This window comes from Triticum aestivum, chromosome 3A (genome assembly GCF_018294505.1).
Source record: "Triticum aestivum cultivar Chinese Spring chromosome 3A, IWGSC CS RefSeq v2.1, whole genome shotgun sequence".
Taxonomy (NCBI): domain Eukaryota; kingdom Viridiplantae; phylum Streptophyta; class Magnoliopsida; order Poales; family Poaceae; genus Triticum; species Triticum aestivum.
Genome location: NC_057800.1, coordinates 365,141,664 through 365,151,536, shown reverse-complemented (window position 1 = coordinate 365,151,536; position 9,873 = coordinate 365,141,664).

The window sequence follows — 9,873 nt, the reverse complement described above, 5'->3', positions numbered from 1 at the left end:
TGAGAGCTTGTGATGGGCTAAGTTGGGACACCCCAGCAGGGTTTTTGAACTTCCAAAAGCCGTGCCCGCGGTTATGCGCAGATGGGAATTTGTTAATATCCAATTGTAGAGAACTTGACACTTAACTTAACTAAAATGAATCAACCGCGTGTGTAGCCGTGATGGTCTCTTTTCGGCGGAGTTTGGGAAGAGAACACGGTCTCGTGTTATGCTTGAACGTAAGTAGCTTCAGGATCACTTCTTGATCACTATTAGCTTCTCGACCGTGCTTTGCTTCTCTTCTCGCTCTCATTTGCGTAAGTTAGCCAACATATATGCTTAGAGCTTTGCTGCAGCTCAACCTCACTACCCTTTCCTACTCTTAAGCTTAAATAGTCTTGATCTCGCCGGTGTGAGATTGCTGAGTCCCCATGACTCACAGATACTTCCAAACAGATGCAAGTGCCGATGATGCCAGTGTAGGGGACGCTACCGAACTCAAGTGGGACTTCGACGAGGATTCAGGTCAATACTATGTTTCTTTTCTGGATGATCAGTAGAGGAGCCAAGTTGGGATGATCGGGGATCTAGCTTTTTGGGTTGTCTTTCTTTATTTGGTTCCGTAGTCGGACTTTTGATTGTACCTTGGATGATGCATGATATATTTATGTATTGTGTGAAGTGGCAATTGTAAGCCGACTATTTATCCCTTACTTATTCAATACATGGGATGTGTAAAGATTACCCCTCTTGCGACATGCCTACCATGCGGCTATGCCTCTAAGTCGTGCCCCAACACGTGGGAGATATGGCACATTGTGGGTGTTACAAGCTGGTAATCAGAGCCTTCCCCGACATAGGATCCCCCTGCTTGATCGAATCGCTGACATTGTTGAGTCTAGAGGAAAATGTTTTGAGTCTTAGGATTATATATATCAGAGAGTTGGATTCTTTTTACTCCTCAGTCCCTTCATCGCTCTGGTGAGGCCTCCTGACGTAGAGTTTTGACTCTTCTCTCCTAAAATTTCATGAAAAAAATTTAGGATCACACGGATATCTTGGAATTGTTCTGATGGTTTTGTGACGAGAACATTGTTCTTGGTGCCTCCTGACATTTAGGGGTTGTGGAAGTGTCCGGGGGAGTTGAGCTCTGAGGTGTTGTCATCACAATTTTATCGTTGCAGTTCTGGAATACCTGAGTTCGCCGACTGATCTATTATGAGTACAGTGGGGTTTTACGCCCAAACTGCGAGTGTTCTGTTCTCCACATGGACTAGGCGACGACAACGTTTCTCGGCTAAAGCTAGGTGACAGAATTCAGATGATGATTGCGAGGAAATATAGACCTAAACTAACCAAAGTCAACGACAAAGAAAATGCAAAGAGCACAGGGAGATTCAGAGTTTACTCATTGTCTTTTTGGTGTTTTCGTAATGCTTGAGAAATTAAAATACTAACATCAATGACAAGGGAAGTCAAAAGACATGGACATATATATCTAGCAAGCATAAGACAAAAAGAGGAAACTAGATTATGGGACAACAGGAAAATGTTTATATCACAAGCATATCTGTCACGGGTACATAGGTAATACAGAGACTAGTTATTTAGATGGGTTCAAACACATACAAAGCTAACTAGTACACAAGGTGAGCACACACAAATACTAGAAGGTTACTAAATCACAGAGCAATATTTCAATGACAATTATTTCTCACAGCCTAAAGTAATACGAGTCAAGCATTATATATTACAAGTACCAAACAGAACAAGCTATAGGTTTCCAACACTCTTAAAATCTGAATATTACAAAGTTTTACACATCTTAGCATATAGAAAATTCAGAGAGAGAGAGAGAGATAGATCTATAGAGAGCAACAGCTGAGGAGGTAAGGAATAATAGTAGCAGTGAGGGGAAGGGAGTAGCAGCAGCAGGAGGCGTTGAGAGGAGGAGGTTCAGAAGGGCACAACAAGGCAGCGGAGCTTGGAGAGAAGGAGCAGCAGCAAGGGCATGGAGAAATAGTGCAGTTGGAGAAGAAGAAGGAGCAGCAGCATGACAGAGTAGCAGGGGGTGCAGGAGAAGGAATAACAACAATTTGAAGATTCAGAACAGCAAAGGGAAGAAGAAGAGCAGCATGTAACGCCCCAAGACCAGAGCTTCAGATGCCTTCCAGGGTTTCCGGGTTTCGTCTTGTGATTTGTTTGGTTCGTTGCATTCATCATTGCATCATGTGCTTTGCATCATGTCATCATGCCATCATGTCATTTCTTTTCTTAACTCAACTAAATAAATGGCATGGATCTTTGATCCAGTTAAATCGAGGGAATTCACATGGCGATTCTCTTTATAACATATCCTCCCGATATTAGGGAGCTATAATAAATATTCTAACACACTTGCCAATTATCCCAATGCGTTTGTTCTCTTAAGTCTTGGACTCCAACCTTGTCATATATGCGTTCATCTTATTCCGGTGCTCCACCAAAAATCCGAACATTTTGGACCACCCGTTAACGAAGTCCTAGTTCAAACCCATTTGAACTAAATTCAAATGAGTTTGAATTACATCTTTCAATCATGTCTCTCCTATTTTTCATGGACCGTGCACATTTTTACGAGTCCGTAAAAATTATCCCCATGCCTAGATTCCACCGCTACCTTCTCTTTATTTTCTTCCTCTTTTCTGTTTTGTTTTAAAATGGGAAAAGGTGAGAAGAGAAGTGAGAAGAGAGAGCCAGGCCGGCCCATTTACCTCTAAGCCCATAGCCAGGCCTGCCCGTTTCCCACCTAACCCTAAACCTCTCCCTGGCCCGACCCCCATCTCCCCGTTCTCCTCTCGATCCCTCCAGGCCGCCGCCTCCGCACACATGCCCGATCCACACACGCCCCATGCCTTGCCTCCCATGGCGCCCGAAGCCATGCCCCATCGCCCCTCAAGTCGGCGAGTCCTGGCCACCCTATGCGCGCGATCACATCGGCCTCCCCGTCCTCAGCTCCTCCTCCACCTCGCCTTGGCGCGCGAGCCCATGTCCCGCCTCCTTCTCCCTTTGCATCGCGCCCTCCTCCTCGAAGCTGGCCCCGCCGCCACCGCCCGGGCGAGCACCGCCCCTGAGCTCCTCGCCATGGCCTCTCTTGCGCCTCCTCCAAACCTCCCTCCGTTTTCCTGCACTGCTGCATCCCGCAGCCCAGCCGCCTCCTCATCCAGCACCGCATCGAGCTCGTCGGCCTCAGCCTCCTCTGCATCGCACCTCCCGACGCCACCCCACCTCCATCGCCCTGTTGCAGATGCTCTTCCCAGCGCCGCCCATCACCGCCACCCGGCCACCTCGTCGCCTCGCCGCCATGGCTACTGCCTGTTCTGGAATACCTGAGTTCGCCGACATCGAAAATCTCTTTTATGCAGTTGTTGGTGAGATAACCTCGACGCCACCCAGTACTGGGGCGGGAGTTGGGGAGTATTGCCATAACTCGTATAATGGATGCTTTTTGAAGGTTGAGGTAAATGATTTCCGAAGGTTTCTTGGTTATGTGTTGAAGGATGGATACAACTGGATGTAGGATTTGCTAGTTTTGGGTGAGATATTATGCTTCCCCTGTATCCCCAACACCTGATTGCATAACCAGAAAGTTTCGGGAGTTTTAGAGGTGGGAATTCATGTAGCTCTTGTATTTCTTCTCGCAGATATTCGGTTTGTGATTGGGTAATCCTTACCAATTATTTGTTCATATTCGTACCTTGTTGATTTATTCATCTACCTTAATCTAAGTGGCTTCTCAATTTATGGAACTGTGATGATTTACTTTGAAATTCATTCTTCATTCTTGTTCGAATGTTAAGGCTATATGTTGAAATTTCAATCCATTGATTCAGCTTGTATATATGTCTTTCAAGATGCTAATGGATGTCAACCTCTTCAGGATGGCTCCTCCAATGCGTCAGAATCCAGACCGCAATGATGGGGATCAGTTGAACCCTGTGCCACCACCTCCACCTCCGGGGGCATGGCAAGCTATCATGGCAGCCACCAACGCCAACACTCAGATGCTTTTGCAACTCTTGCAAGAGCGCAACCAAGGGCAAGGCAACCAAGGAAATCAAGGCCAAGGCCACAAACAGCCTCAATTTGCTACCCTCAATCAGTTCCTCGCAAACCAGCCGAAGTCCTTCAGCAACTGTGTCGAGGCCATAGACGCCGACGACTGGCTCGTGGATATTTGCAAACATTTTGTGTGTAGCAATGTCAGGCCTAAGGAATTTGTCAAGTTTTCTTCGTTCCAATTCAAAGACCATGATGCTGAGTGGTATCAGCAATACAGAGATTCCAGAGGAGGTCGTGTGATTACTTGGGATGATTTTCGCCGAGACTTCAAAGCTCATCACATTCCTCAAAGTGTTGCTGAGAGTAAGCATGAGGAGTTCCACAATCTCAAGCAAGGAAGCATGTCTGTGTATCAATACAATATCCAGTTTCAGAAACTCGCTCGCTTCACTAAACAAGACGTCCCTGATGAGAAGAACATGATTTATCAATTCAGAGGTGGCCTCAGAGAAGATCTGCAATTAGCTCTCGTGCTTCTTGAGCTGACTAAGTATGATGAATTCTAAAACATGACACTAAAGCAAGAAGCCACTCAGATTAAGTGTCATGCATCTAAGAAGAGAGTCAGGGATACAGTTCAATCTTCTTCTTCAACTCAAGTGGCAGCTAAGCAACAGAAGTTCTGGTTGCCTCCTCCTCCTCCGTTCCGTCAGCCCTACCAGCAGAAGAGTAAAGGTGGCAATGGATCTTCCCACCCACCCAACCCAGGCTATCAGAACAAAGCTCAGTCTCACACTCCAAGGTCAAGTGCTCCTAATCACCGTCCGCTCTCATAGGTTACTTGCAACAAGTGTCAGCAGAAAAGGCATTATGCAAACAAATGCTTCAACCAAAGGCACCTTCCGCCTCCTCCTCCTGTGAGATCTTCTAGCAATGCAATGGTCAAGCATAATTCGAAGTTTGCAAAGGTCAACATGATGAATACAGCTCAGGCTAAGGACTCTTCAGTAGTAATCATGGGTAATCTTCCTGTTAATGATTTTCCTGCAAAAGTTCTTTTTGACACTGGTGCATCGCTTAGTTTCATCTCAAGACCATTTGCATCTAAGCATGAGTTGGCTTCCAAGTTTTTCCTAGACCTTTATCAGTTGTCTCTCTGGGTAAATGCATGAACGCTAACTCCATGGTTTTGGATGTTGCTATCAAGATGGGTGACTATAAATTTCTGTCCTCTCCAATTGTTCTTGGTGACTCGGATATTGATCTAATTCTCGGCATGGACTGGCATTCTAAGCACAAGGCTCAGCTTGATTGTGCTGCCAGGTAGATTCAATTGGCACACTCGTCTGAGGATGTGATCATCTATGCCGCTCGTGATGATACCATTCGACTGTTTTCTCTCAATGAGAAGGGCAAGTTGAATGTCATCTCTCAGATTCCAGTCGTTTGTGAATATCAAGACATCTTTCCAGAAGAGCTTCCGGGAATGCCTCCTCACCGACCAGTTCAATTTGTTATCGATCTTGAGCCTGGCACGATACCTGTTTGCAAATGTCCTTAGAAGCTTGGACCAGAAGAGTTGAAGGAGTTGAAGAAACAACTCGATGAACAAGAGCGCATGGGTCTGATCAGACCGAGTTCATCTCCATGGGGGTGTGGTGTTCTTTTTGTCAAGAAGAAGGATGGAATGGAACGACTCTGCGTCGACTACCGTCCATTGAACAAGAAGACAATAAAGAACAAGTATCCACTTCCCAACATCAATGAGCTATTCGAGCAACTGAAGGGTGCTCAAGTATTCTCCAAGCTTGACCTCCGTATGGGTTCTCATCAGATTCGCATTCGTGAACAAGATATCCCCAAGACAACATTCAGAAGAAGATATGGTTCTTATGAATATACTGTCATGTCTTCCAGCCTTGTCAATGCTCCTCCAACGTTCTCTCGCATGATAAACTTCATCTTCAACCCTTACACAAATGATTTCGTCCTGGTGTATCTGGATGATATTTTGGTCTTTTCCAAGAATAAGGAGGATCATGCCAAGCATTTGAAATTGGTACTCGACAAACTTAGAGAGCATCAATTCTATGTGAAGTTTTCCAAGTGTGAGTTATGGCCTGACGAAGTTCTTTACCTTGGTCATATCATCTCAGCCAAGGGCATCACTATTAATCCTGAGAAGGTGTCTGCAATTGTGAATTGGGAACTGCCTCAGAATGTCATGCAGCTCTGCAGTTTTCTTGGGCTTGCAAGCTATTGTCGAAGATTCATTGAGAATTTCTCTAAGATTGCAAAGGCTCTTTCGAACCTCCTCCAGAAGCATGTCAAGTATGTCTGGACACCTGAATGCGACGTTGCTTTCAACACCCTCAAAGAGAAGCTAGTCACAGCTCCTGTCTTGACACTTCCTGATGAATCAAAACCATTTGAAGTTTTCTGTGATGCCTCCCTGCAAGGTCTCAGTGATGTGTTAATGCAAGAGAAGAAAGTTTGGCTTATACCTCTCGCCAGTTGAAGCCCAACGAAAGGAACTAACCCACTCACGACCTAGAGTTGGCGGCAATTGTCCATGCATTATTAACGTGGAGACATCTCTTGTTGGGAAGGAAAGTGGATATCTTCACTGATCATAAGAGCCTCAAGTACATCTTCACTCAACCCAACCTCAACCTCAGGCAGACTCGGTGGGTCGAAATGATTCAAGAATACAATCCGAGTATTTATTATACTCCAGGCAAGGCCAATGTCATTGCAGATGCTTTGAGCAGGAAGGCTTACTTCAACAGCTTAATTCTTAAGCCCTTCCAACCGGACATTTGTGAAGCTTTCCGCAAACTGAATCTCCAAGTTGTTCCTCAAGGCTTTCTTGCCAACCTCCTAGTCTCACCCACTTTGGAAGATCAAATTCGTGAGGCACAACTTCTTGATTCCATGGTGAAGAATGTGAAAAATGGGATTGCCAAGAGCCAACCCAAGTACAGGTGCTATCGCATTAATGACAAAGATACTCTATTATTCGATGATCGAATTGTGGTTCCTAAAGGCGATCTAAGGAAAGTCATTATGAACGAGGCGCACAATTTCCTTCTATCCATTCATCCTGGAAGTACGAAGATTGTCGGATTTCGGGTTCCGGCAGACCCTTGAGGTTCGAACACTGGGGTGCGCGCGGAGATTTCGCCTCCTACCTACTTGCACCCCTCCGCCTCACTAAGATCTAAGCTATGGGAAGAACGACACAAGAGACACAGGGTTTATACTGGTTCGGGTCACCATTGTGGTGTAATACCCTACTCCAGTGTGGTGTGGTGGATTGCCTCTTGGGCTGATGATGATGAACAATACAAGGAAGAACAGCCTCGCGAGGGTCTGTTCTTGGCTGGGGGGCACGAACTGCTAGGGGGAGTTCAGTCACCCTTCTCTCTCTCTCGGATTTCAATCCCCCTTCCTACTATGGTGGCTAGTCCTATCTATAGAGGCCCTGGTCCTCTTCCCAAATATCGAGCGGGAAGGAGGCCAACAATGGCGGGCTAATTTGAAGGGGGACAGCTAGTACCAGCTATCCTGACAAAAGTAGTCTTCGCCTGCACAAAGCACTTGTGGTGACGCCGTCTTGGGCTCCACGATGACCTCCGTCCTGCAGTCCTCCTGGTCTTGGTCCTGTTGCACCGAAATGGCAACCTTTGCCTGATGCCTCGGTACTCCGCGGTTGTGCTTGCCCCCTTTGCACCAAAGGGGAAAGGAGGACACTGCCCGAGCTGGCGCTCGCCTGGCGCCCTTGGTTGTCATGGCTTGCGTCACGGGCACCTCGTGAGGTACCCCGCCTTGATCTCTCCGCCTCCTCGCGAGCCAGCCTGGTGAGGCCGTGCCTGAGGAAGCTCTGTGTCGTCCGCCCCGCGAGGCTTGGCCCCTCGCGAGGGTCTTGAGTCTGTGTTGATGAGGATGGGCCGTGCTGGGCCCCCCTTTGAGCCATGCCACAGGCTGCAGGCAGGCAAGTCTGGGGACCCCCGTTCCCAGAACGCCGATAGTAGCCCCCGAGCCCAAGGCGCACCTGGACTTTGCCGTGCAGGGAGGCAAAAGGGTAAGCACGAAGCGCCGCGGGCCCTAACAGCCTACGGCCTTGGACGCCGTGTGGCGGTTGATTGGACGTGGGCGTCTCCACTTCCCCATGGCGCCTCGGCAACTACACGGATTGGACAAGTCCCTGCATGCAAAGCGGGTCATGATTACCTACGATAGTGGGGGCCGACGGTTGGCCCTCGCCGGTATAAGTACGGATTGGCGCGCGCCCTTCCAGTTCATTCCCCCTTGCTTCTCCTTCTTCTTCATGGCCCCGTCAAGGAGGTTCTCGGCCGCAGAGAAGGGGAAGGCTCGCCGGGTAGAGCCTGCCTCTTCCCTGCCCAAGCGCGGTCGAGGGCGCCCTCGCAAACATGCTGTGGCCACCACGGCAGCTCCCCGCGGCCGCAGAGAAGATTTCCAGCATGGTGACGGGCAGACTGCTGCGGCCGGGGGGCGCGCTTCGGTCGCGCGTCCCCTTAGGACGCGCTTTCGCGCTGCAGAGGTGCTGCCGGAGTTCGTTGTGTGGTCGGCAGAGCCGACTAGCACCCGGCTTCCACTTCCTCGCTTCATCCTCGGCGAGCTCCCGGCCGGCGCCCCGGGCGGCCTCTGGCTCCAGGCTGACGGCTGCTGCAGCCGGGCCTCATGGGCTTCACTGGAGGTCTCAGCAGCCGGGAGCCTGGCCTTGGCCCGCGGTTGGCAGACGTTTGCCCGCGCGCGTGGCCTGAGCCGTCGGTGCACCCTGCACTTCAAGTTTGAATGTGATGCCACCCTCTACGCGAGGGTGTTTGGGGAAGATGGTTGCCGCGCGGGGTGCTGCACTGAGGACGACGACCGCGGCCGAGAACGCAGCTCCGACGATGATGGAGAGGACAGCGCTCGCGTGACTGGTGGCGCTCAGGGTTCCCCAAGCTTCTCCGGTTCTTCTTCAAGCGGCGACTCTTCCAGCGGTGGCCGCGGTCAGCCTCCACGCCGTCGTATCTTCTTGGGAGGTGGTAGCATGTCTGCCCGCCGTCACGCCTCGGTGAAGCACGAGAGGGAGTCTGCCTGAGCCCCGGAGGCGGCTCGAGTCCTCCCTGCAGGCCAGTGTGAGGCGAGCTGTGCCTGATTTGCTCTTTCTTTTCCTTTTTCCTGCGCAAAAAGACAGTAGTGTGGAGCCCCGCGGGGGCGTGTTTGGGTTATTGCTGTTAATCATCATTTTTCTTCCGTTATCGTGCCTTCCGGCTACGTGCCTGCGTGTGGGTAGTTCCCGGCCCCAGCCGTGTGGGGCGACCGACCCAGGCCCTGTGTTCGTGTCGCGGTGCCCGTGGGGCACGGACTGGAGGGGTGCTCCTGTAATGGACCCAGGTCGCGAAACCTTTGAACGACTAGGACAGGAACACTCGCGAGGGCGCTCGGCTGCCCCCCTCCCCCCTCGCGAGGCCTTGCATAAGAGAAATCAAGGCAGGAGAGTGAAAAGTCGAAGAACCACAAGCCAAAGACGACAACAGCTTCAATAAAACTTCGAATGAGCATGAACAAGCCAACTGCGGAAAGCAAATGAAAAAGATGCGTCCGACACCTAATCTAGTCTTCGACGTCTTCTCACCAGCGCGGAGCTAAGTGCTGCCACTGGGCGTGGGAGGGAGCCCCAGGGCCTGAGGCCAGCGCTCCTGAGACTCCGGGGCGTGTACAGCCCCAACTCATTATTATGTGAGAGTGTCACGGGCGGCGAGCTTCACAGGTGTTGGCCTTCTTCACAGGCTCCGGGCCTTTTCCAAAACGCGACAGCTTCACAGGCATTCGCCTTCTTCA